The sequence below is a fragment of the Acipenser ruthenus genome, chromosome 44, assembly GCF_902713425.1.
Source record: "Acipenser ruthenus chromosome 44, fAciRut3.2 maternal haplotype, whole genome shotgun sequence".
NCBI lineage: Eukaryota > Metazoa > Chordata > Actinopteri > Acipenseriformes > Acipenseridae > Acipenser > Acipenser ruthenus.
The window spans coordinates 4117339-4133577 of record NC_081232.1 but is presented as its reverse complement, the minus strand read 5'-3'; the positions used below and the strand labels follow the sequence as shown (position 1 = coordinate 4133577).

Sequence of the window (16239 nt, the reverse complement as noted above, 5' to 3'; positions counted from 1 at the left end):
CACATTTCAATTGTAAAATGTAATGCCTGCAGCACTTGATATTCCCAGGTGGTCTCCCATCCAAGTACTAACCAAGCCCAACATTGCTTAGTTTCTGAGATCAGACGAGATCAGGCTTATTCAAGGTGGTGTGGCCGCAGGCGATTGCATTTCTGCTTTCATGACTTTTATGTTTAGTGAGCTGGGGGTGATTCCTCCAAAATTTCCTTTTGTCCTCCACACATTTCAATTGTAAAATGTAATTACAAAAATGTAATGCCTGCAGCACTTGATATTCCCAGGTGGTCTCCCATCCAAGTACTAACCAAGCCCAACATTGCTTAGCTTCTGAGATCAGACGAGATCAGGCTTATTCAAGGTGGTGTGGCCGCAGGCGATTGCATTTCTGCTTTCATGACTTTTATGTTTAGTGAGCTGGGGGTGATTCCTCCAAAATTTCCTTTTGTCCTCCACACATTTCAATTGTAAAATGTAATTACAAAAATGTAATGCCTGCAGCACTTGATATTCCCAGGTGGTCTCCCATCCAAGTACTAACCAAGCCCAACATTGCTTAGCTTCTGAGATCAGACGAGATCAGGCTTATTCAAGGTGGTGTGGCCGCAGGCGATTGCATTTCTGCTTTCATGACTTTTATGTTTAGTGAGCTGGGGGTGATTCCTCCAAAATTTCCTTTTGTCCTCCACACATTTCAATTGTAAAATGTAATTACAAAAATGTAATGCCTGCAGCACTTGATATTCCCAGGTGGTCTCCCATCCAAGTACTAACCAAGCCCAACATTGCTTAGCTTCTGAGATCAGACGAGATCAGGCTTATTCAAGGTGGTGTGGCCGCAGGCGATTGCATTTCTGCTTTCATGACTTTTATGTTTAGTGAGCTGGGGGTGATTCCTCCAAAATTTCCTTTTGTCCTCCACACATTTCAATTGTAAAATGTAATGCCTGCAGCACTTGATATTCCCAGGTGGTCTCCCATCCAAGTACTAACCAAGCCCAACATTGCTTAGCTTCTGAGATCAGACGAGATCAGGCTTATTCAAGGTGGTGTGGCCGCAGGCGATTGCATTTCTGCTTTCATGACTTTTATGTTTAGTGAGCTGGGGGTGATTCCTCCAAAATTTCCTTTTGTCCTCCACACATTTCAATTGTAAAATGTAATTACAAAAATGTAATGCCTGCAGCACTTGATATTCCCAGGTGGTCTCCCATCCAAGTACTAACCAAGCCCAACATTGCTTAGCTTCTGAGATCAGACGAGATCAGGCTTATTCAAGGCGGTGTGGCCGCAGGCGATTGCATTTCTGCTTTCATGACTTTTATGTTTAGTGAGCTGGGGGTGATTCCTCCAAAATTTCCTTTTGTCCTCCACACATTTCAATTGTAAAATGTAATTACAAAAATGTAATGCCTGCAGCACTTGATATTCCCAGGTGGTCTCCCATCCAAGTACTAACCAAGCCCAACATTGCTTAGCTTCTGAGATCAGACGAGATCAGGCTTATTCAAGGTGGTGTGGCCGCAGGCGATTGCATTTCTGCTTTCATGACTTTTATGTTTAGTGAGCTGGGGGTGATTCCTCCAAAATTTCCTTTTGTCCTCCACACATTTCAATTGTAAAATGTAATTACAAAAATGTAATGCCTGCAGCACTTGATATTCCCAGGTGGTCTCCCATCCAAGTACTAACCAAGCCCAACATTGCTTAGCTTCTGAGATCAGACGAGATCAGGCTTATTCAAGGTGGTGTGGCCGCAGGCGATTGCATTTCTGCTTTCATGACTTTTATGTTTAGTGAGCTGGGGGTGATTCCTCCAAAATTTCCTTTTGTCCTCCACACATTTCAATTGTAAAATGTAATGCCTGCAGCACTTGATATTCCCAGGTGGTCTCCCATCCAAGTACTAACCAAGCCCAACATTGCTTAGCTTCTGAGATCAGACGAGATCAGGCTTATTCAAGGTGGTGTGGCCGCAGGCGATTGCATTTCTGCTTTCATGACTTTTATGTTTAGTGAGCTGGGGGTGATTCCTCCAAAATTTCCTTTTGTCCTCCACACATTTCAATTGTAAAATGTAATGCCTGCAGCACTTGATATTCCCAGGTGGTCTCCCATCCAAGTACTAACCAAGCCCAACATTGCTTAGCTTCTGAGATCAGACGAGATCAGGCTTATTCAAGGTGGTGTGGCCGCAGGCGATTGCATTTCTGCTTTCATGACTTTTATGTTTAGTGAGCTGGGGGTGATTCCTCCAAAATTTCCTTTTGTCCTCCACACATTTCAATTGTAAAATGTAATGCCTGCAGCACTTGATATTCCCAGGTGGTCTCCCATCCAAGTACTAACCAAGCCCAACATTGCTTAGCTTCTGAGATCAGACGAGATCAGGCTTATTCAAGGTGGTGTGGCCGCAGGCGATTGCATTTCTGCTTTCATGACTTTTATGTTTAGTGAGCTGGGGGTGATTCCTCCAAAATTTCCTTTTGTCCTCCACACATTTCAATTGTAAAATGTAATGCCTGCAGCACTTGATATTCCAAGGTGGTCTCCCATCCAAGTACTAATCAAGCCCAACATTGCTTAGCTTCTGAGATCAGACGAGATCAGGCTTATTCAAGGTGGTGTGGCCGCAGGCGATTGCATTTCTGCTTTCATGACTTTTATGTTTAGTGAGCTGGGGGTGATTCCTCCAAAATTTCCTTTTGTCCTCCACACATTTCAATTGTAAAATGTAATTACAAAAATGTAATGCCTGCAGCACTTGATATTCCCAGGTGGTCTCCCATCCAAGTACTAACCAAGCCCAACATTGCTTAGCTTCTGAGATCAGACGAGATCAGGCTTATTCAAGGTGGTGTGGCCGCAGGCGATTGCATTTCTGCTTTCATGACTTTTATGTTTAGTGAGCTGGGGGTGATTCCTCCAAAATTTCCTTTTGTCCTCCACACATTTCAATTGTAAAATGTAATGCCTGCAGCACTTGATATTCCCAGGTGGTCTCCCATCCAAGTACTAACCAAGCCCAACATTGCTTAGCTTCTGAGATCAGACGAGATCAGGCTTATTCAAGGTGGTGTGGCCGCAGGCGATTGCATTTCTGCTTTCATGACTTTTATGTTTAGTGAGCTGGGGGTGATTCCTCCAAAATTTCCTTTTGTCCTCCACACATTTCAATTGTAAAATGTAATTACAAAAATGTAATGCCTGCAGCACTTGATATTCCCAGGTGGTCTCCCATCCAAGTACTAACCAAGCCCAACATTGCTTAGCTTCTGAGATCAGACGAGATCAGGCTTATTCAAGGTGGTGTGGCCGCAGGCGATTGCATTTCTGCTTTCATGACTTTTATGTTTAGTGAGCTGGGGGTGATTCCTCCAAAATTTCCTTTTGTCCTCCACACATTTCAATTGTAAAATGTAATGCCTGCAGCACTTGATATTCCCAGGTGGTCTCCCATCCAAGTACTAACCAAGCCCAACATTGCTTAGCTTCTGAGATCAGACGAGATCAGGCTTATTCAAGGTGGTGTGGCCGCAGGCGATTGCATTTCTGCTTTCATGACTTTTATGTTTAGTGAGCTGGGGGTGATTCCTCCAAAATTTCCTTTTGTCCTCCACACATTTCAATTGTAAAATGTAATGCCTGCAGCACTTGATATTCCCAGGTGGTCTCCCATCCAAGTACTAACCAAGCCCAACATTGCTTAGCTTCTGAGATCAGACGAGATCAGGCTTATTCAAGGTGGTGTGGCCGCAGGCGATTGCATTTCTGCTTTCATGACTTTTATGTTTAGTGAGCTGGGGGTGATTCCTCCAAAATTTCCTTTTGTCCTCCACACATTTCAATTGTAAAATGTAATTACAAAAATGTAATGCCTGCAGCACTTGATATTCCCAGGTGGTCTCCCATCCAAGTACTAACCAAGCCCAACATTGCTTAGCTTCTGAGATCAGACGAGATCAGGCTTATTCAAGGTGGTGTGGCCGCAGGCGATTGCATTTCTGCTTTCATGACTTTTATGTTTAGTGAGCTGGGGGTGATTCCTCCAAAATTTCCTTTTGTCCTCCACACATTTCAATTGTAAAATGTAATTACAAAAATGTAATGCCTGCAGCACTTGATATTCCCAGGTGGTCTCCCATCCAAGTACTAACCAAGCCCAACATTGCTTAGCTTCTGAGATCAGACGAGATCAGGCTTATTCAAGGTGGTGTGGCCGCAGGCGATTGCATTTCTGCTTTCATGACTTTTATGTTTAGTGAGCTGGGGGTGATTCCTCCAAAATTTCCTTTTGTCCTCCACACATTTCAATTGTAAAATGTAATGCCTGCAGCACTTGATATTCCCAGGTGGTCTCCCATCCAAGTACTAACCAAGCCCAACATTGCTTAGCTTCTGAGATCAGACGAGATCAGGCTTATTCAAGGTGGTGTGGCCGCAGGCGATTGCATTTCTGCTTTCATGACTTTTATGTTTAGTGAGCTGGGGGTGATTCCTCCAAAATTTCCTTTTGTCCTCCACACATTTCAATTGTAAAATGTAATTACAAAAATGTAATGCCTGCAGCACTTGATATTCCCAGGTGGTCTCCCATCCAAGTACTAACCAAGCCCAACATTGCTTAGCTTCTGAGATCAGACGAGATCAGGCTTATTCAAGGTGGTGTGGCCGCAGGCGATTGCATTTCTGCTTTCATGACTTTTATGTTTAGTGAGCTGGGGGTGATTCCTCCAAAATTTCCTTTTGTCCTCCACACATTTCAATTGTAAAATGTAATGCCTGCAGCACTTGATATTCCCAGGTGGTCTCCCATCCAAGTACTAACCAAGCCCAACATTGCTTAGCTTCTGAGATCAGACGAGATCAGGCTTATTCAAGGTGGTGTGGCCGCAGGCGATTGCATTTCTGCTTTCATGACTTTTATGTTTAGTGAGCTGGGGGTGATTCCTCCAAAATTTCCTTTTGTCCTCCACACATTTCAATTGTAAAATGTAATGCCTGCAGCACTTGATATTCCCAGGTGGTCTCCCATCCAAGTACTAACCAAGCCCAACATTGCTTAGCTTCTGAGATCAGACGAGATCAGGCTTATTCAAGGTGGTGTGGCCGCAGGCGATTGCATTTCTGCTTTCATGACTTTTATGTTTAGTGAGCTGGGGGTGATTCCTCCAAAATTTCCTTTTGTCCTCCACACATTTCAATTGTAAAATGTAATTACAAAAATGTAATGCCTGCAGCACTTGATATTCCCAGGTGGTCTCCCATCCAAGTACTAACCAAGCCCAACATTGCTTAGCTTCTGAGATCAGACGAGATCAGGCTTATTCAAGGTGGTGTGGCCGCAGGCGATTGCATTTCTGCTTTCATGACTTTTATGTTTAGTGAGCTGGGGGTGATTCCTCCAAAATTTCCTTTTGTCCTCCACACATTTCAATTGTAAAATGTAATGCCTGCAGCACTTGATATTCCCAGGTGGTCTCCCATCCAAGTACTAACCAAGCCCAACATTGCTTAGCTTCTGAGATCAGACGAGATCAGGCTTATTCAAGGTGGTGTGGCCGCAGGCGATTGCATTTCTGCTTTCATGACTTTTATGTTTAGTGAGCTGGGGGTGATTCCTCCAAAATTTCCTTTTGTCCTCCACACATTTCAATTGTAAAATGTAATGCCTGCAGCACTTGATATTCCCAGGTGGTCTCCCATCCAAGTACTAACCAAGCCCAACATTGCTTAGCTTCTGAGATCAGACGAGATCAGGCTTATTCAAGGTGGTGTGGCCGCAGGCGATTGCATTTCTGCTTTCATGACTTTTATGTTTAGTGAGCTGGGGGTGATTCCTCCAAAATTTCCTTTTGTCCTCCACACATTTCAATTGTAAAATGTAATGCCTGCAGCACTTGATATTCCCAGGTGGTCTCCCATCCAAGTACTAACCAAGCCCAACATTGCTTAGCTTCTGAGATCAGACGAGATCAGGCTTATTCAAGGTGGTGTGGCCGCAGGCGATTGCATTTCTGCTTTCATGACTTTTATGTTTAGTGAGCTGGGGGTGATTCCTCCAAAATTTCCTTTTGTCCTCCACACATTTCAATTGTAAAATGTAATGCCTGCAGCACTTGATATTCCCAGGTGGTCTCCCATCCAAGTACTAACCAAGCCCAACATTGCTTAGCTTCTGAGATCAGACGAGATCAGGCTTATTCAAGGTGGTGTGGCCGCAGGCGATTGCATTTCTGCTTTCATGACTTTTATGTTTAGTGAGCTGGGGGTGATTCCTCCAAAATTTCCTTTTGTCCTCCACACATTTCAATTGTAAAATGTAATGCCTGCAGCACTTGATATTCCCAGGTGGTCTCCCATCCAAGTACTAACCAAGCCCAACATTGCTTAGCTTCTGAGATCAGACGAGATCAGGCTTATTCAAGGTGGTGTGGCCGCAGGCGATTGCATTTCTGCTTTCATGACTTTTATGTTTAGTGAGCTGGGGGTGATTCCTCCAAAATTTCCTTTTGTCCTCCACACATTTCAATTGTAAAATGTAATTGCCTGCAGCACTTGATATTCCCAGGTGGTCTCCCATCCAAGTACTAACCAAGCCCAACATTGCTTAGCTTCTGAGATCAGACGAGATCAGGCTTATTCAAGGTGGTGTGGCCGCAGGCGATTGCATTTCTGCTTTCATGACTTTTATGTTTAGTGAGCTGGGGGTGATTCCTCCAAAATTTCCTTTTGTCCTCCACACATTTCAATTGTAAAATGTAATTACAAAAATGTAATGCCTGCAGCACTTGATATTCCCAGGTGGTCTCCCATCCAAGTACTAACCAAGCCCAACATTGCTTAGCTTCTGAGATCAGACGAGATCAGGCTTATTCAAGGTGGTGTGGCCGCAGGCGATTGCATTTCTGCTTTCATGACTTTTATGTTTAGTGAGCTGGGGGTGATTCCTCCAAAATTTCCTTTTGTCCTCCACACATTTCAATGTAAAATGTAATGCCTGCAGCACTTGATATTCCCAGGTGGTCTCCCATCCAAGTACTAACCAAGCCCAACATTGCTTAGCTTCTGAGATCAGACGAGATCAGGCTTATTCAAGGTGGTGTGGCCGCAGGCGATTGCATTTCTGCTTTCATGACTTTTATGTTTAGTGAGCTGGGGGTGATTCCTCCAAAATTTCCTTTTGTCCTCCACACATTTCAATTGTAAAATGTAATACCTGCAGCACTTGATATTCCCAGGTGGTCTCCCATCCAAGTACTAACCAAGCCCAACATTGCTTAGCTTCTGAGATCAGACGAGATCAGGCTTATTCAAGGTGGTGTGGCCGCAGGCGATTGCATTTCTGCTTTCATGACTTTTATGTTTAGTGAGCTGGGGGTGATTCCTCCAAAATTTCCTTTTGTCCTCCACACATTTCAATTGTAAAATGTAATGCCTGCAGCACTTGATATTCCCAGGTGGTCTCCCATCCAAGTACTAACCAAGCCCAACATTGCTTAGCTTCTGAGATCAGACGAGATCAGGCTTATTCAAGGTGGTGTGGCCGCAGGCGATTGCATTTCTGCTTTCATGACTTTTATGTTTAGTGAGCTGGGGGTGATTCCTCCAAAATTTCCTTTTGTCCTCCACACATTTCAATTGTAAAATGTAATGCCTGCAGCACTTGATATTCCCAGGTGGTCTCCCATCCAAGTACTAACCAAGCCCAACATTGCTTAGCTTCTGAGATCAGACGAGATCAGGCTTATTCAAGGTGGTGTGGCCGCAGGCGATTGCATTTCTGCTTTCATGACTTTTATGTTTAGTGAGCTGGGGGTGATTCCTCCAAAATTTCCTTTTGTCCTCCACACATTTCAATTGTAAAATGTAATTACAAAAATGTAATGCCTGCAGCACTTGATATTCCCAGGTGGTCTCCCATCCAAGTACTAACCAAGCCCAACATTGCTTAGCTTCTGAGATCAGACGAGATCAGGCTTATTCAAGGTGGCGTGGCCGCAGGCGATTGCATTTCTGCTTTCATGACTTTTATGTTTAGTGAGCTGGGGGTGATTCCTCCAAAATTTCCTTTTGTCCTCCACACATTTCAATTGTAAAATGTAATTACAAAAATGTAATGCCTGCAGCACTTGATATTCCCAGGTGGTCTCCCATCCAAGTACTAACCAAGCCCAACATTGCTTAGCTTCTGAGATCAGACGAGATCAGGCTTATTCAAGGTGGTGTGGCCGCAGGCGATTGCATTTCTGCTTTCATGACTTTTATGTTTAGTGAGCTGGGGGTGATTCCTCCAAAATTTCCTTTTGTCCTCCACACATTTCAATTGTAAAATGTAATGCCTGCAGCACTTGATATTCCCAGGTGGTCTCCCATCCAAGTACTAACCAAGCCCAACATTGCTTAGCTTCTGAGATCAGACGAGATCAGGCTTATTCAAGGTGGTGTGGCCGCAGGCGATTGCATTTCTGCTTTCATGACTTTTATGTTTAGTGAGCTGGGGGTGATTCCTCCAAAATTTCCTTTTGTCCTCCACACATTTCAATTGTAAAATGTAATGCCTGCAGCACTTGATATTCCCAGGTGGTCTCCCATCCAAGTACTAACCAAGCCCAACATTGCTTAGCTTCTGAGATCAGACGAGATCAGGCTTATTCAAGGTGGTGTGGCCGCAGGCGATTGCATTTCTGCTTTCATGACTTTTATGTTTAGTGAGCTGGGGGTGATTCCTCCAAAATTTCCTTTTGTCCTCCACACATTTCAATTGTAAAATGTAATGCCTGCAGCACTTGATATTCCCAGGTGGTCTCCCATCCAAGTACTAACCAAGCCCAACATTGCTTAGCTTCTGAGATCAGACGAGATCAGGCTTATTCAAGGTGGTGTGGCCGCAGGCGATTGCATTTCTGCTTTCATGACTTTTATGTTTAGTGAGCTGGGGGTGATTCCTCCAAAATTTCCTTTTGTCCTCCACACATTTCAATTGTAAAATGTAATTACAAAAATGTAATGCCTGCAGCACTTGATATTCCCAGGTGGTCTCCCATCCAAGTACTAACCAAGCCCAACATTGCTTAGCTTCTGAGATCAGACGAGATCAGGCTTATTCAAGGTGGTGTGGCCGCAGGCGATTGCATTTCTGCTTTCATGACTTTTATGTTTAGTGAGCTGGGGGTGATTCCTCCAAAATTTCCTTTTGTCCTCCACACATTTCAATTGTAAAATGTAATGCCTGCAGCACTTGATATTCCCAGGTGGTCTCCCATCCAAGTACTAACCAAGCCCAACATTGCTTAGCTTCTGAGATCAGACGAGATCAGGCTTATTCAAGGTGGTGTGGCCGCAGGCGATTGCATTTCTGCTTTCATGACTTTTATGTTTAGTGAGCTGGGGGTGATTCCTCCAAAATTTCCTTTTGTCCTCCACACATTTCAATTGTAAAATGTAATGCCTGCAGCACTTGATATTCCCAGGTGGTCTCCCATCCAAGTACTAACCAAGCCCAACATTGCTTAGCTTCTGAGATCAGACGAGATCAGGCTTATTCAAGGTGGTGTGGCCGCAGGCGATTGCATTTCTGCTTTCATGACTTTTATGTTTAGTGAGCTGGGGGTGATTCCTCCAAAATTTCCTTTTGTCCTCCACACATTTCAATTGTAAAATGTAATGCCTGCAGCACTTGATATTCCCAGGTGGTCTCCCATCCAAGTACTAACCAAGCCCAACATTGCTTAGCTTCTGAGATCAGACGAGATCAGGCTTATTCAAGGTGGTGTGGCCGCAGGCGATTGCATTTCTGCTTTCATGACTTTTATGTTTAGTGAGCTGGGGGTGATTCCTCCAAAATTTCCTTTTGTCCTCCACACATTTCAATTGTAAAATGTAATTACAAAAATGTAATGCCTGCAGCACTTGATATTCCCAGGTGGTCTCCCATCCAAGTACTAACCAAGCCCAACATTGCTTAGCTTCTGAGATCAGACGAGATCAGGCTTATTCAAGGTGGTGTGGCCGCAGGCGATTGCATTTCTGCTTTCATGACTTTTATGTTTAGTGAGCTGGGGGTGATTCCTCCAAAATTTCCTTTTGTCCTCCACACATTTCAATTGTAAAATGTAATTACAAAAATGTAATGCCTGCAGCACTTGATATTCCCAGGTGGTCTCCCATCCAAGTACTAACCAAGCCCAACATTGCTTAGCTTCTGAGATCAGACGAGATCAGGCTTATTCAAGGTGGTGTGGCCGCAGGCGATTGCATTTCTGCTTTCATGACTTTTATGTTTAGTGAGCTGGGGGTGATTCCTCCAAAATTTCCTTTTGTCCTCCACACATTTCAATTGTAAAATGTAATTACAAAAATGTAATGCCTGCAGCACTTGATATTCCCAGGTGGTCTCCCATCCAAGTACTAACCAAGCCCAACATTGCTTAGCTTCTGAGATCAGACGAGATCAGGCTTATTCAAGGTGGTGTGGCCGCAGGCGATTGCATTTCTGCTTTCATGACTTTTATGTTTAGTGAGCTGGGGGTGATTCCTCCAAAATTTCCTTTTGTCCTCCACACATTTCAATTGTAAAATGTAATTACAAAAATGTAATGCCTGCAGCACTTGATATTCCCAGGTGGTCTCCCATCCAAGTACTAACCAAGCCCAACATTGCTTAGCTTCTGAGATCAGACGAGATCAGGCTTATTCAAGGTGGTGTGGCCGCAGGCGATTGCATTTCTGCTTTCATGACTTTTATGTTTAGTGAGCTGGGGGTGATTCCTCCAAAATTTCCTTTTGTCCTCCACACATTTCAATTGTAAAATGTAATGCCTGCAGCACTTGATATTCCCAGGTGGTCTCCCATCCAAGTACTAACCAAGCCCAACATTGCTTAGCTTCTGAGATCAGACGAGATCAGGCTTATTCAAGGTGGTGTGGCCGCAGGCGATTGCATTTCTGCTTTCATGACTTTTATGTTTAGTGAGCTGGGGGTGATTCCTCCAAAATTTCCTTTTGTCCTCCACACATTTCAATTGTAAAATGTAATGCCTGCAGCACTTGATATTCCCAGGTGGTCTCCCATCCAAGTACTAACCAAGCCCAACATTGCTTAGCTTCTGAGATCAGACGAGATCAGGCTTATTCAAGGTGGTGTGGCCGCAGGCGATTGCATTTCTGCTTTCATGACTTTTATGTTTAGTGAGCTGGGGGTGATTCCTCCAAAATTTCCTTTTGTCCTCCACACATTTCAATTGTAAAATGTAATTACAAAAATGTAATGCCTGCAGCACTTGATATTCCCAGGTGGTCTCCCATCCAAGTACTAACCAAGCCCAACATTGCTTAGCTTCTGAGATCAGACGAGATCAGGCTTATTCAAGGTGGTGTGGCCGCAGGCGATTGCATTTCTGCTTTCATGACTTTTATGTTTAGTGAGCTGGGGGTGATTCCTCCAAAATTTCCTTTTGTCCTCCACACATTTCAATTGTAAAATGTAATGCCTGCAGCACTTGATATTCCCAGGTGGTCTCCCATCCAAGTACTAACCAAGCCCAACATTGCTTAGCTTCTGAGATCAGACGAGATCAGGCTTATTCAAGGTGGTGTGGCCGCAGGCGATTGCATTTCTGCTTTCATGACTTTTATGTTTAGTGAGCTGGGGGTGATTCCTCCAAAATTTCCTTTTGTCCTCCACACATTTCAATTGTAAAATGTAATTACAAAAATGTAATGCCTGCAGCACTTGATATTCCCAGGTGGTCTCCCATCCAAGTACTAACCAAGCCCAACATTGCTTAGCTTCTGAGATCAGACGAGATCAGGCTTATTCAAGGTGGTGTGGCCGCAGGCGATTGCATTTCTGCTTTCATGACTTTTATGTTTAGTGAGCTGGGGGTGATTCCTCCAAAATTTCCTTTTGTCCTCCACACATTTCAATTGTAAAATGTAATGCCTGCAGCACTTGATATTCCCAGGTGGTCTCCCATCCAAGTACTAACCAAGCCCAACATTGCTTAGCTTCTGAGATCAGACGAGATCAGGCTTATTCAAGGTGGTGTGGCCGCAGGCGATTGCATTTCTGCTTTCATGACTTTTATGTTTAGTGAGCTGGGGGTGATTCCTCCAAAATTTCCTTTTGTCCTCCACACATTTCAATTGTAAAATGTAATGCCTGCAGCACTTGATATTCCCAGGTGGTCTCCCATCCAAGTACTAACCAAGCCCAACATTGCTTAGCTTCTGAGATCAGACGAGATCAGGCTTATTCAAGGTGGTGTGGCCGCAGGCGATTGCATTTCTGCTTTCATGACTTTTATGTTTAGTGAGCTGGGGGTGATTCCTCCAAAATTTCCTTTTGTCCTCCACACATTTCAATTGTAAAATGTAATTACAAAAATGTAATGCCTGCAGCACTTGATATTCCCAGGTGGTCTCCCATCCAAGTACTAACCAAGCCCAACATTGCTTAGCTTCTGAGATCAGACGAGATCAGGCTTATTCAAGGTGGTGTGGCCGCAGGCGATTGCATTTCTGCTTTCATGACTTTTATGTTTAGTGAGCTGGGGGTGATTCCTCCAAAATTTCCTTTTGTCCTCCACACATTTCAATTGTAAAATGTAATTACAAAAATGTAATGCCTGCAGCACTTGATATTCCCAGGTGGTCTCCCATCCAAGTACTAACCAAGCCCAACATTGCTTAGCTTCTGAGATCAGACGAGATCAGGCTTATTCAAGGTGGTGTGGCCGCAGGCGATTGCATTTCTGCTTTCATGACTTTTATGTTTAGTGAGCTGGGGGTGATTCCTCCAAAATTTCCTTTTGTCCTCCACACATTTCAATTGTAAAATGTAATTACAAAAATGTAATGCCTGCAGCACTTGATATTCCCAGGTGGTCTCCCATCCAAGTACTAACCAAGCCCAACATTGCTTAGCTTCTGAGATCAGACGAGATCAGGCTTATTCAAGGTGGTGTGGCCGCAGGCGATTGCATTTCTGCTTTCATGACTTTTATGTTTAGTGAGCTGGGGGTGATTCCTCCAAAATTTCCTTTTGTCCTCCACACATTTCAATTGTAAAATGTAATGCCTGCAGCACTTGATATTCCCAGGTGGTCTCCCATCCAAGTACTAACCAAGCCCAACATTGCTTAGCTTCTGAGATCAGACGAGATCAGGCTTATTCAAGGTGGTGTGGCCGCAGGCGATTGCATTTCTGCTTTCATGACTTTTATGTTTAGTGAGCTGGGGGTGATTCCTCCAAAATTTCCTTTTGTCCTCCACACATTTCAATTGTAAAATGTAATTACAAAAATGTAATGCCTGCAGCACTTGATATTCCCAGGTGGTCTCCCATCCAAGTACTAACCAAGCCCAACATTGCTTAGCTTCTGAGATCAGACGAGATCAGGCTTATTCAAGGTGGTGTGGCCGCAGGCGATTGCATTTCTGCTTTCATGACTTTTATGTTTAGTGAGCTGGGGGTGATTCCTCCAAAATTTCCTTTTGTCCTCCACACATTTCAATTGTAAAATGTAATTACAAAAATGTAATGCCTGCAGCACTTGATATTCCCAGGTGGTCTCCCATCCAAGTACTAACCAAGCCCAACATTGCTTAGCTTCTGAGATCAGACGAGATCAGGCTTATTCAAGGTGGTGTGGCCGCAGGCGATTGCATTTCTGCTTTCATGACTTTTATGTTTAGTGAGCTGGGGGTGATTCCTCCAAAATTTCCTTTTGTCCTCCACACATTTCAATTGTAAAATGTAATGCCTGCAGCACTTGATATTCCCAGGTGGTCTCCCATCCAAGTACTAACCAAGCCCAACATTGCTTAGCTTCTGAGATCAGACGAGATCAGGCTTATTCAAGGTGGTGTGGCCGCAGGCGATTGCATTTCTGCTTTCATGACTTTTATGTTTAGTGAGCTGGGGGTGATTCCTCCAAAATTTCCTTTTGTCCTCCACACATTTCAATTGTAAAATGTAATGCCTGCAGCACTTGATATTCCCAGGTGGTCTCCCATCCAAGTACTAACCAAGCCCAACATTGCTTAGCTTCTGAGATCAGACGAGATCAGGCTTATTCAAGGTGGTGTGGCCGCAGGCGATTGCATTTCTGCTTTCATGACTTTTATGTTTAGTGAGCTGGGGGTGATTCCTCCAAAATTTCCTTTTGTCCTCCACACATTTCAATTGTAAAATGTAATGCCTGCAGCACTTGATATTCCCAGGTGGTCTCCCATCCAAGTACTAACCAAGCCCAACATTGCTTAGCTTCTGAGATCAGACGAGATCAGGCTTATTCAAGGTGGTGTGGCCGCAGGCGATTGCATTTCTGCTTTCATGACTTTTATGTTTAGTGAGCTGGGGGTGATTCCTCCAAAATTTCCTTTTGTCCTCCACACATTTCAATTGTAAAATGTAATTACAAAAATGTAATGCCTGCAGCACTTGATATTCCCAGGTGGTCTCCCATCCAAGTACTAACCAAGCCCAACATTGCTTAGCTTCTGAGATCAGACGAGATCAGGCTTATTCAAGGTGGTGTGGCCGCAGGCGATTGCATTTCTGCTTTCATGACTTTTATGTTTAGTGAGCTGGGGGTGATTCCTCCAAAATTTCCTTTTGTCCTCCACACATTTCAATTGTAAAATGTAATTACAAAAATGTAATGCCTGCAGCACTTGATATTCCGAGGTGGTCTCCCATCCAAGTACTAACCAAGCCCAACATTGCTTAGCTTCTGAGATCAGACGAGATCAGGCTTATTCAAGGTGGTGTGGCCGCAGGCGATTGCATTTCTGCTTTCATGACTTTTATGTTTAGTGAGCTGGGGGTGATTCCTCCAAAATTTCCTTTTGTCCTCCACACATTTCAATTGTAAAATGTAATGCCTGCAGCACTTGATAGTCCCAGGTGGTCTCCCATCCAAGTACTAACCAAGCCCAACATTGCTTAGCTTCTGAGATCAGACGAGATCAGGCTTATTCAAGGTGGTGTGGCCGCAGGCGATTGCATTTCTGCTTTCATGACTTTTATGTTTAGTGAGCTGGGGGTGATTCCTCCAAAATTTCCTTTTGTCCTCCACACATTTCAATTGTAAAATGTAATTACAAAAATGTAATGCCTGCAGCACTTGATATTCCCAGGTGGTCTCCCATCCAAGTACTAACCAAGCCCAACATTGCTTAGCTTCTGAGATCAGACGAGATCAGGCTTATTCAAGGTGGTGTGGCCGCAGGCGATTGCATTTCTGCTTTCATGACTTTTATGTTTAGTGAGCTGGGGGTGATTCCTCCAAAATTTCCTTTTGTCCTCCACACATTTCAATTGTAAAATGTAATTACAAAAATGTAATGCCTGCAGCACTTGATATTCCCAGGTGGTCTCCCATCCAAGTACTAACCAAGCCCAACATTGCTTAGCTTCTGAGATCAGACGAGATCAGGCTTATTCAAGGTGGTGTGGCCGCAGGCGATTGCATTTCTGCTTTCATGACTTTTATGTTTAGTGAGCTGGGGGTGATTCCTCCAAAATTTCCTTTTGTCCTCCACACATTTCAATTGTAAAATGTAATTACAAAAATGTAATGCCTGCAGCACTTGATATTCCGAGGTGGTCTCCCATCCAAGTACTAACCAAGCCCAACATTGCTTAGCTTCTGAGATCAGACGAGATCAGGCTTATTCAAGGTGGTGTGGCCGCAGGCGATTGCATTTCTGCTTTCATGACTTTTATGTTTAGTGAGCTGGGGGTGATTCCTCCAAAATTTCCTTTTGTCCTCCACACATTTCAATTGTAAAATGTAATGCCTGCAGCACTTGATATTCCCAGGTGGTCTCCCATCCAAGTACTAACCAAGCCCAACATTGCTTAGCTTCTGAGATCAGACGAGATCAGGCTTATTCAAGGTGGTGTGGCCGCAGGCGATTGCATTTCTGCTTTCATGACTTTTATGTTTAGTGAGCTGGGGGTGATTCCTCCAAAATTTCCTTTTGTCCTCCACACATTTCAATTGTAAAATGTAATTACAAAAATGTAATGCCTGCAGCACTTGATATTCCCAGGTGGTCTCCCATCCAAGTACTAACCAAGCCCAACATTGCTTAGCTTCTGAGATCAGACGAGATCAGGCTTATTCAAGGTGGTGTGGCCGCAGGCGATTGCATTTCTGCTTTCATGACTTTTATGTTTAGTGAGCTGGGGGTGATTCCTCCAAAATTTCCTTTTGTCCTCCACACATTTCA

The 16239-nt window shown here is 43.9% G+C and overlaps 72 non-coding genes across 72 annotated transcripts; all 72 read right to left on the bottom strand.

Moving 5' to 3' along the window:
- Positions 1–23: 23 nt before the first annotated feature.
- On the bottom strand, positions 24–142 carry LOC131709764 (5S ribosomal RNA). The gene has a single exon (XR_009311627.1). It is a non-coding gene; the product is annotated as a 5S ribosomal RNA (ribosomal RNA).
- A 114-nt stretch (positions 143–256) lies between these two features.
- LOC131717295 (5S ribosomal RNA) lies at positions 257–375 on the bottom strand. The gene has a single exon (XR_009316180.1). It is a non-coding gene; the product is annotated as a 5S ribosomal RNA (ribosomal RNA).
- Positions 376–489: 114 nt separating this feature from the next.
- On the bottom strand, positions 490–608 carry LOC131717294 (5S ribosomal RNA). Its single transcript, XR_009316179.1, has one exon. It is a non-coding gene; the product is annotated as a 5S ribosomal RNA (ribosomal RNA).
- Positions 609–722: 114 nt separating this feature from the next.
- Positions 723–841, bottom strand: LOC131717293 (5S ribosomal RNA). Its single transcript, XR_009316178.1, has one exon. It is a non-coding gene; the product is annotated as a 5S ribosomal RNA (ribosomal RNA).
- Positions 842–941: 100 nt separating this feature from the next.
- Positions 942–1060, bottom strand: LOC131717292 (5S ribosomal RNA). Its single transcript, XR_009316177.1, has one exon. It is a non-coding gene; the product is annotated as a 5S ribosomal RNA (ribosomal RNA).
- A 114-nt stretch (positions 1061–1174) lies between these two features.
- On the bottom strand, positions 1175–1293 carry LOC131720630 (5S ribosomal RNA). The gene has a single exon (XR_009319527.1). It is a non-coding gene; the product is annotated as a 5S ribosomal RNA (ribosomal RNA).
- Positions 1294–1407: 114 nt separating this feature from the next.
- LOC131717291 (5S ribosomal RNA) lies at positions 1408–1526 on the bottom strand. Its single transcript, XR_009316176.1, has one exon. It is a non-coding gene; the product is annotated as a 5S ribosomal RNA (ribosomal RNA).
- Positions 1527–1640: 114 nt separating this feature from the next.
- LOC131717290 (5S ribosomal RNA) lies at positions 1641–1759 on the bottom strand. The gene has a single exon (XR_009316175.1). It is a non-coding gene; the product is annotated as a 5S ribosomal RNA (ribosomal RNA).
- A 100-nt stretch (positions 1760–1859) lies between these two features.
- On the bottom strand, positions 1860–1978 carry LOC131717288 (5S ribosomal RNA). The gene has a single exon (XR_009316173.1). It is a non-coding gene; the product is annotated as a 5S ribosomal RNA (ribosomal RNA).
- Positions 1979–2078: 100 nt separating this feature from the next.
- On the bottom strand, positions 2079–2197 carry LOC131717287 (5S ribosomal RNA). The gene has a single exon (XR_009316172.1). It is a non-coding gene; the product is annotated as a 5S ribosomal RNA (ribosomal RNA).
- Positions 2198–2297: 100 nt separating this feature from the next.
- LOC131717286 (5S ribosomal RNA) lies at positions 2298–2416 on the bottom strand. Its single transcript, XR_009316171.1, has one exon. It is a non-coding gene; the product is annotated as a 5S ribosomal RNA (ribosomal RNA).
- A 100-nt stretch (positions 2417–2516) lies between these two features.
- Positions 2517–2635, bottom strand: LOC131709993 (5S ribosomal RNA). Its single transcript, XR_009311858.1, has one exon. It is a non-coding gene; the product is annotated as a 5S ribosomal RNA (ribosomal RNA).
- A 114-nt stretch (positions 2636–2749) lies between these two features.
- Positions 2750–2868, bottom strand: LOC131717285 (5S ribosomal RNA). Its single transcript, XR_009316170.1, has one exon. It is a non-coding gene; the product is annotated as a 5S ribosomal RNA (ribosomal RNA).
- A 100-nt stretch (positions 2869–2968) lies between these two features.
- LOC131717284 (5S ribosomal RNA) lies at positions 2969–3087 on the bottom strand. The gene has a single exon (XR_009316169.1). It is a non-coding gene; the product is annotated as a 5S ribosomal RNA (ribosomal RNA).
- A 114-nt stretch (positions 3088–3201) lies between these two features.
- LOC131717283 (5S ribosomal RNA) lies at positions 3202–3320 on the bottom strand. The gene has a single exon (XR_009316168.1). It is a non-coding gene; the product is annotated as a 5S ribosomal RNA (ribosomal RNA).
- Positions 3321–3420: 100 nt separating this feature from the next.
- Positions 3421–3539, bottom strand: LOC131717282 (5S ribosomal RNA). Its single transcript, XR_009316167.1, has one exon. It is a non-coding gene; the product is annotated as a 5S ribosomal RNA (ribosomal RNA).
- A 100-nt stretch (positions 3540–3639) lies between these two features.
- On the bottom strand, positions 3640–3758 carry LOC131717281 (5S ribosomal RNA). The gene has a single exon (XR_009316166.1). It is a non-coding gene; the product is annotated as a 5S ribosomal RNA (ribosomal RNA).
- A 114-nt stretch (positions 3759–3872) lies between these two features.
- On the bottom strand, positions 3873–3991 carry LOC131717280 (5S ribosomal RNA). The gene has a single exon (XR_009316165.1). It is a non-coding gene; the product is annotated as a 5S ribosomal RNA (ribosomal RNA).
- A 114-nt stretch (positions 3992–4105) lies between these two features.
- On the bottom strand, positions 4106–4224 carry LOC131717279 (5S ribosomal RNA). The gene has a single exon (XR_009316164.1). It is a non-coding gene; the product is annotated as a 5S ribosomal RNA (ribosomal RNA).
- A 100-nt stretch (positions 4225–4324) lies between these two features.
- Positions 4325–4443, bottom strand: LOC131717277 (5S ribosomal RNA). Its single transcript, XR_009316162.1, has one exon. It is a non-coding gene; the product is annotated as a 5S ribosomal RNA (ribosomal RNA).
- Positions 4444–4557: 114 nt separating this feature from the next.
- On the bottom strand, positions 4558–4676 carry LOC131717276 (5S ribosomal RNA). Its single transcript, XR_009316161.1, has one exon. It is a non-coding gene; the product is annotated as a 5S ribosomal RNA (ribosomal RNA).
- Positions 4677–4776: 100 nt separating this feature from the next.
- LOC131717275 (5S ribosomal RNA) lies at positions 4777–4895 on the bottom strand. The gene has a single exon (XR_009316160.1). It is a non-coding gene; the product is annotated as a 5S ribosomal RNA (ribosomal RNA).
- Positions 4896–4995: 100 nt separating this feature from the next.
- Positions 4996–5114, bottom strand: LOC131717274 (5S ribosomal RNA). Its single transcript, XR_009316159.1, has one exon. It is a non-coding gene; the product is annotated as a 5S ribosomal RNA (ribosomal RNA).
- A 114-nt stretch (positions 5115–5228) lies between these two features.
- On the bottom strand, positions 5229–5347 carry LOC131717273 (5S ribosomal RNA). Its single transcript, XR_009316158.1, has one exon. It is a non-coding gene; the product is annotated as a 5S ribosomal RNA (ribosomal RNA).
- Positions 5348–5447: 100 nt separating this feature from the next.
- LOC131717272 (5S ribosomal RNA) lies at positions 5448–5566 on the bottom strand. Its single transcript, XR_009316157.1, has one exon. It is a non-coding gene; the product is annotated as a 5S ribosomal RNA (ribosomal RNA).
- A 100-nt stretch (positions 5567–5666) lies between these two features.
- On the bottom strand, positions 5667–5785 carry LOC131717271 (5S ribosomal RNA). The gene has a single exon (XR_009316156.1). It is a non-coding gene; the product is annotated as a 5S ribosomal RNA (ribosomal RNA).
- Positions 5786–5885: 100 nt separating this feature from the next.
- LOC131717270 (5S ribosomal RNA) lies at positions 5886–6004 on the bottom strand. The gene has a single exon (XR_009316155.1). It is a non-coding gene; the product is annotated as a 5S ribosomal RNA (ribosomal RNA).
- A 100-nt stretch (positions 6005–6104) lies between these two features.
- Positions 6105–6223, bottom strand: LOC131717269 (5S ribosomal RNA). Its single transcript, XR_009316154.1, has one exon. It is a non-coding gene; the product is annotated as a 5S ribosomal RNA (ribosomal RNA).
- A 100-nt stretch (positions 6224–6323) lies between these two features.
- LOC131717268 (5S ribosomal RNA) lies at positions 6324–6442 on the bottom strand. The gene has a single exon (XR_009316153.1). It is a non-coding gene; the product is annotated as a 5S ribosomal RNA (ribosomal RNA).
- A 101-nt stretch (positions 6443–6543) lies between these two features.
- Positions 6544–6662, bottom strand: LOC131717266 (5S ribosomal RNA). Its single transcript, XR_009316151.1, has one exon. It is a non-coding gene; the product is annotated as a 5S ribosomal RNA (ribosomal RNA).
- A 114-nt stretch (positions 6663–6776) lies between these two features.
- On the bottom strand, positions 6777–6895 carry LOC131717265 (5S ribosomal RNA). The gene has a single exon (XR_009316150.1). It is a non-coding gene; the product is annotated as a 5S ribosomal RNA (ribosomal RNA).
- A 99-nt stretch (positions 6896–6994) lies between these two features.
- Positions 6995–7113, bottom strand: LOC131717264 (5S ribosomal RNA). The gene has a single exon (XR_009316149.1). It is a non-coding gene; the product is annotated as a 5S ribosomal RNA (ribosomal RNA).
- A 100-nt stretch (positions 7114–7213) lies between these two features.
- Positions 7214–7332, bottom strand: LOC131710412 (5S ribosomal RNA). The gene has a single exon (XR_009312284.1). It is a non-coding gene; the product is annotated as a 5S ribosomal RNA (ribosomal RNA).
- A 100-nt stretch (positions 7333–7432) lies between these two features.
- On the bottom strand, positions 7433–7551 carry LOC131717263 (5S ribosomal RNA). Its single transcript, XR_009316148.1, has one exon. It is a non-coding gene; the product is annotated as a 5S ribosomal RNA (ribosomal RNA).
- Positions 7552–7651: 100 nt separating this feature from the next.
- LOC131717262 (5S ribosomal RNA) lies at positions 7652–7770 on the bottom strand. The gene has a single exon (XR_009316147.1). It is a non-coding gene; the product is annotated as a 5S ribosomal RNA (ribosomal RNA).
- Positions 7771–7884: 114 nt separating this feature from the next.
- LOC131710612 (5S ribosomal RNA) lies at positions 7885–8003 on the bottom strand. The gene has a single exon (XR_009312495.1). It is a non-coding gene; the product is annotated as a 5S ribosomal RNA (ribosomal RNA).
- Positions 8004–8117: 114 nt separating this feature from the next.
- LOC131717261 (5S ribosomal RNA) lies at positions 8118–8236 on the bottom strand. Its single transcript, XR_009316146.1, has one exon. It is a non-coding gene; the product is annotated as a 5S ribosomal RNA (ribosomal RNA).
- A 100-nt stretch (positions 8237–8336) lies between these two features.
- Positions 8337–8455, bottom strand: LOC131717260 (5S ribosomal RNA). Its single transcript, XR_009316145.1, has one exon. It is a non-coding gene; the product is annotated as a 5S ribosomal RNA (ribosomal RNA).
- Positions 8456–8555: 100 nt separating this feature from the next.
- LOC131717259 (5S ribosomal RNA) lies at positions 8556–8674 on the bottom strand. Its single transcript, XR_009316144.1, has one exon. It is a non-coding gene; the product is annotated as a 5S ribosomal RNA (ribosomal RNA).
- A 100-nt stretch (positions 8675–8774) lies between these two features.
- LOC131717258 (5S ribosomal RNA) lies at positions 8775–8893 on the bottom strand. Its single transcript, XR_009316143.1, has one exon. It is a non-coding gene; the product is annotated as a 5S ribosomal RNA (ribosomal RNA).
- A 114-nt stretch (positions 8894–9007) lies between these two features.
- On the bottom strand, positions 9008–9126 carry LOC131717257 (5S ribosomal RNA). Its single transcript, XR_009316142.1, has one exon. It is a non-coding gene; the product is annotated as a 5S ribosomal RNA (ribosomal RNA).
- A 100-nt stretch (positions 9127–9226) lies between these two features.
- Positions 9227–9345, bottom strand: LOC131717255 (5S ribosomal RNA). The gene has a single exon (XR_009316140.1). It is a non-coding gene; the product is annotated as a 5S ribosomal RNA (ribosomal RNA).
- Positions 9346–9445: 100 nt separating this feature from the next.
- LOC131717254 (5S ribosomal RNA) lies at positions 9446–9564 on the bottom strand. Its single transcript, XR_009316139.1, has one exon. It is a non-coding gene; the product is annotated as a 5S ribosomal RNA (ribosomal RNA).
- A 100-nt stretch (positions 9565–9664) lies between these two features.
- On the bottom strand, positions 9665–9783 carry LOC131717253 (5S ribosomal RNA). Its single transcript, XR_009316138.1, has one exon. It is a non-coding gene; the product is annotated as a 5S ribosomal RNA (ribosomal RNA).
- Positions 9784–9897: 114 nt separating this feature from the next.
- On the bottom strand, positions 9898–10016 carry LOC131717252 (5S ribosomal RNA). The gene has a single exon (XR_009316137.1). It is a non-coding gene; the product is annotated as a 5S ribosomal RNA (ribosomal RNA).
- A 114-nt stretch (positions 10017–10130) lies between these two features.
- On the bottom strand, positions 10131–10249 carry LOC131717251 (5S ribosomal RNA). The gene has a single exon (XR_009316136.1). It is a non-coding gene; the product is annotated as a 5S ribosomal RNA (ribosomal RNA).
- Positions 10250–10363: 114 nt separating this feature from the next.
- Positions 10364–10482, bottom strand: LOC131717249 (5S ribosomal RNA). Its single transcript, XR_009316134.1, has one exon. It is a non-coding gene; the product is annotated as a 5S ribosomal RNA (ribosomal RNA).
- Positions 10483–10596: 114 nt separating this feature from the next.
- On the bottom strand, positions 10597–10715 carry LOC131717248 (5S ribosomal RNA). Its single transcript, XR_009316133.1, has one exon. It is a non-coding gene; the product is annotated as a 5S ribosomal RNA (ribosomal RNA).
- Positions 10716–10815: 100 nt separating this feature from the next.
- On the bottom strand, positions 10816–10934 carry LOC131717247 (5S ribosomal RNA). Its single transcript, XR_009316132.1, has one exon. It is a non-coding gene; the product is annotated as a 5S ribosomal RNA (ribosomal RNA).
- Positions 10935–11034: 100 nt separating this feature from the next.
- Positions 11035–11153, bottom strand: LOC131717246 (5S ribosomal RNA). The gene has a single exon (XR_009316131.1). It is a non-coding gene; the product is annotated as a 5S ribosomal RNA (ribosomal RNA).
- Positions 11154–11267: 114 nt separating this feature from the next.
- On the bottom strand, positions 11268–11386 carry LOC131717245 (5S ribosomal RNA). The gene has a single exon (XR_009316130.1). It is a non-coding gene; the product is annotated as a 5S ribosomal RNA (ribosomal RNA).
- A 100-nt stretch (positions 11387–11486) lies between these two features.
- LOC131717243 (5S ribosomal RNA) lies at positions 11487–11605 on the bottom strand. The gene has a single exon (XR_009316128.1). It is a non-coding gene; the product is annotated as a 5S ribosomal RNA (ribosomal RNA).
- Positions 11606–11719: 114 nt separating this feature from the next.
- LOC131717242 (5S ribosomal RNA) lies at positions 11720–11838 on the bottom strand. Its single transcript, XR_009316127.1, has one exon. It is a non-coding gene; the product is annotated as a 5S ribosomal RNA (ribosomal RNA).
- A 100-nt stretch (positions 11839–11938) lies between these two features.
- Positions 11939–12057, bottom strand: LOC131717241 (5S ribosomal RNA). Its single transcript, XR_009316126.1, has one exon. It is a non-coding gene; the product is annotated as a 5S ribosomal RNA (ribosomal RNA).
- A 100-nt stretch (positions 12058–12157) lies between these two features.
- Positions 12158–12276, bottom strand: LOC131717240 (5S ribosomal RNA). Its single transcript, XR_009316125.1, has one exon. It is a non-coding gene; the product is annotated as a 5S ribosomal RNA (ribosomal RNA).
- Positions 12277–12390: 114 nt separating this feature from the next.
- On the bottom strand, positions 12391–12509 carry LOC131717239 (5S ribosomal RNA). Its single transcript, XR_009316124.1, has one exon. It is a non-coding gene; the product is annotated as a 5S ribosomal RNA (ribosomal RNA).
- Positions 12510–12623: 114 nt separating this feature from the next.
- LOC131717238 (5S ribosomal RNA) lies at positions 12624–12742 on the bottom strand. The gene has a single exon (XR_009316123.1). It is a non-coding gene; the product is annotated as a 5S ribosomal RNA (ribosomal RNA).
- Positions 12743–12856: 114 nt separating this feature from the next.
- LOC131717237 (5S ribosomal RNA) lies at positions 12857–12975 on the bottom strand. The gene has a single exon (XR_009316122.1). It is a non-coding gene; the product is annotated as a 5S ribosomal RNA (ribosomal RNA).
- A 100-nt stretch (positions 12976–13075) lies between these two features.
- On the bottom strand, positions 13076–13194 carry LOC131717236 (5S ribosomal RNA). Its single transcript, XR_009316121.1, has one exon. It is a non-coding gene; the product is annotated as a 5S ribosomal RNA (ribosomal RNA).
- Positions 13195–13308: 114 nt separating this feature from the next.
- Positions 13309–13427, bottom strand: LOC131717235 (5S ribosomal RNA). Its single transcript, XR_009316120.1, has one exon. It is a non-coding gene; the product is annotated as a 5S ribosomal RNA (ribosomal RNA).
- Positions 13428–13541: 114 nt separating this feature from the next.
- On the bottom strand, positions 13542–13660 carry LOC131717234 (5S ribosomal RNA). The gene has a single exon (XR_009316119.1). It is a non-coding gene; the product is annotated as a 5S ribosomal RNA (ribosomal RNA).
- A 100-nt stretch (positions 13661–13760) lies between these two features.
- Positions 13761–13879, bottom strand: LOC131717232 (5S ribosomal RNA). The gene has a single exon (XR_009316117.1). It is a non-coding gene; the product is annotated as a 5S ribosomal RNA (ribosomal RNA).
- Positions 13880–13979: 100 nt separating this feature from the next.
- Positions 13980–14098, bottom strand: LOC131717231 (5S ribosomal RNA). The gene has a single exon (XR_009316116.1). It is a non-coding gene; the product is annotated as a 5S ribosomal RNA (ribosomal RNA).
- Positions 14099–14198: 100 nt separating this feature from the next.
- Positions 14199–14317, bottom strand: LOC131717230 (5S ribosomal RNA). The gene has a single exon (XR_009316115.1). It is a non-coding gene; the product is annotated as a 5S ribosomal RNA (ribosomal RNA).
- A 114-nt stretch (positions 14318–14431) lies between these two features.
- On the bottom strand, positions 14432–14550 carry LOC131717229 (5S ribosomal RNA). The gene has a single exon (XR_009316114.1). It is a non-coding gene; the product is annotated as a 5S ribosomal RNA (ribosomal RNA).
- Positions 14551–14664: 114 nt separating this feature from the next.
- On the bottom strand, positions 14665–14783 carry LOC131711168 (5S ribosomal RNA). The gene has a single exon (XR_009313050.1). It is a non-coding gene; the product is annotated as a 5S ribosomal RNA (ribosomal RNA).
- A 100-nt stretch (positions 14784–14883) lies between these two features.
- On the bottom strand, positions 14884–15002 carry LOC131712701 (5S ribosomal RNA). The gene has a single exon (XR_009314592.1). It is a non-coding gene; the product is annotated as a 5S ribosomal RNA (ribosomal RNA).
- A 114-nt stretch (positions 15003–15116) lies between these two features.
- LOC131717228 (5S ribosomal RNA) lies at positions 15117–15235 on the bottom strand. Its single transcript, XR_009316113.1, has one exon. It is a non-coding gene; the product is annotated as a 5S ribosomal RNA (ribosomal RNA).
- Positions 15236–15349: 114 nt separating this feature from the next.
- On the bottom strand, positions 15350–15468 carry LOC131717227 (5S ribosomal RNA). Its single transcript, XR_009316112.1, has one exon. It is a non-coding gene; the product is annotated as a 5S ribosomal RNA (ribosomal RNA).
- A 114-nt stretch (positions 15469–15582) lies between these two features.
- On the bottom strand, positions 15583–15701 carry LOC131711167 (5S ribosomal RNA). Its single transcript, XR_009313049.1, has one exon. It is a non-coding gene; the product is annotated as a 5S ribosomal RNA (ribosomal RNA).
- A 100-nt stretch (positions 15702–15801) lies between these two features.
- Positions 15802–15920, bottom strand: LOC131717226 (5S ribosomal RNA). The gene has a single exon (XR_009316111.1). It is a non-coding gene; the product is annotated as a 5S ribosomal RNA (ribosomal RNA).
- Positions 15921–16034: 114 nt separating this feature from the next.
- LOC131717225 (5S ribosomal RNA) lies at positions 16035–16153 on the bottom strand. Its single transcript, XR_009316110.1, has one exon. It is a non-coding gene; the product is annotated as a 5S ribosomal RNA (ribosomal RNA).
- Positions 16154–16239: the final 86 nt, after the last annotated feature.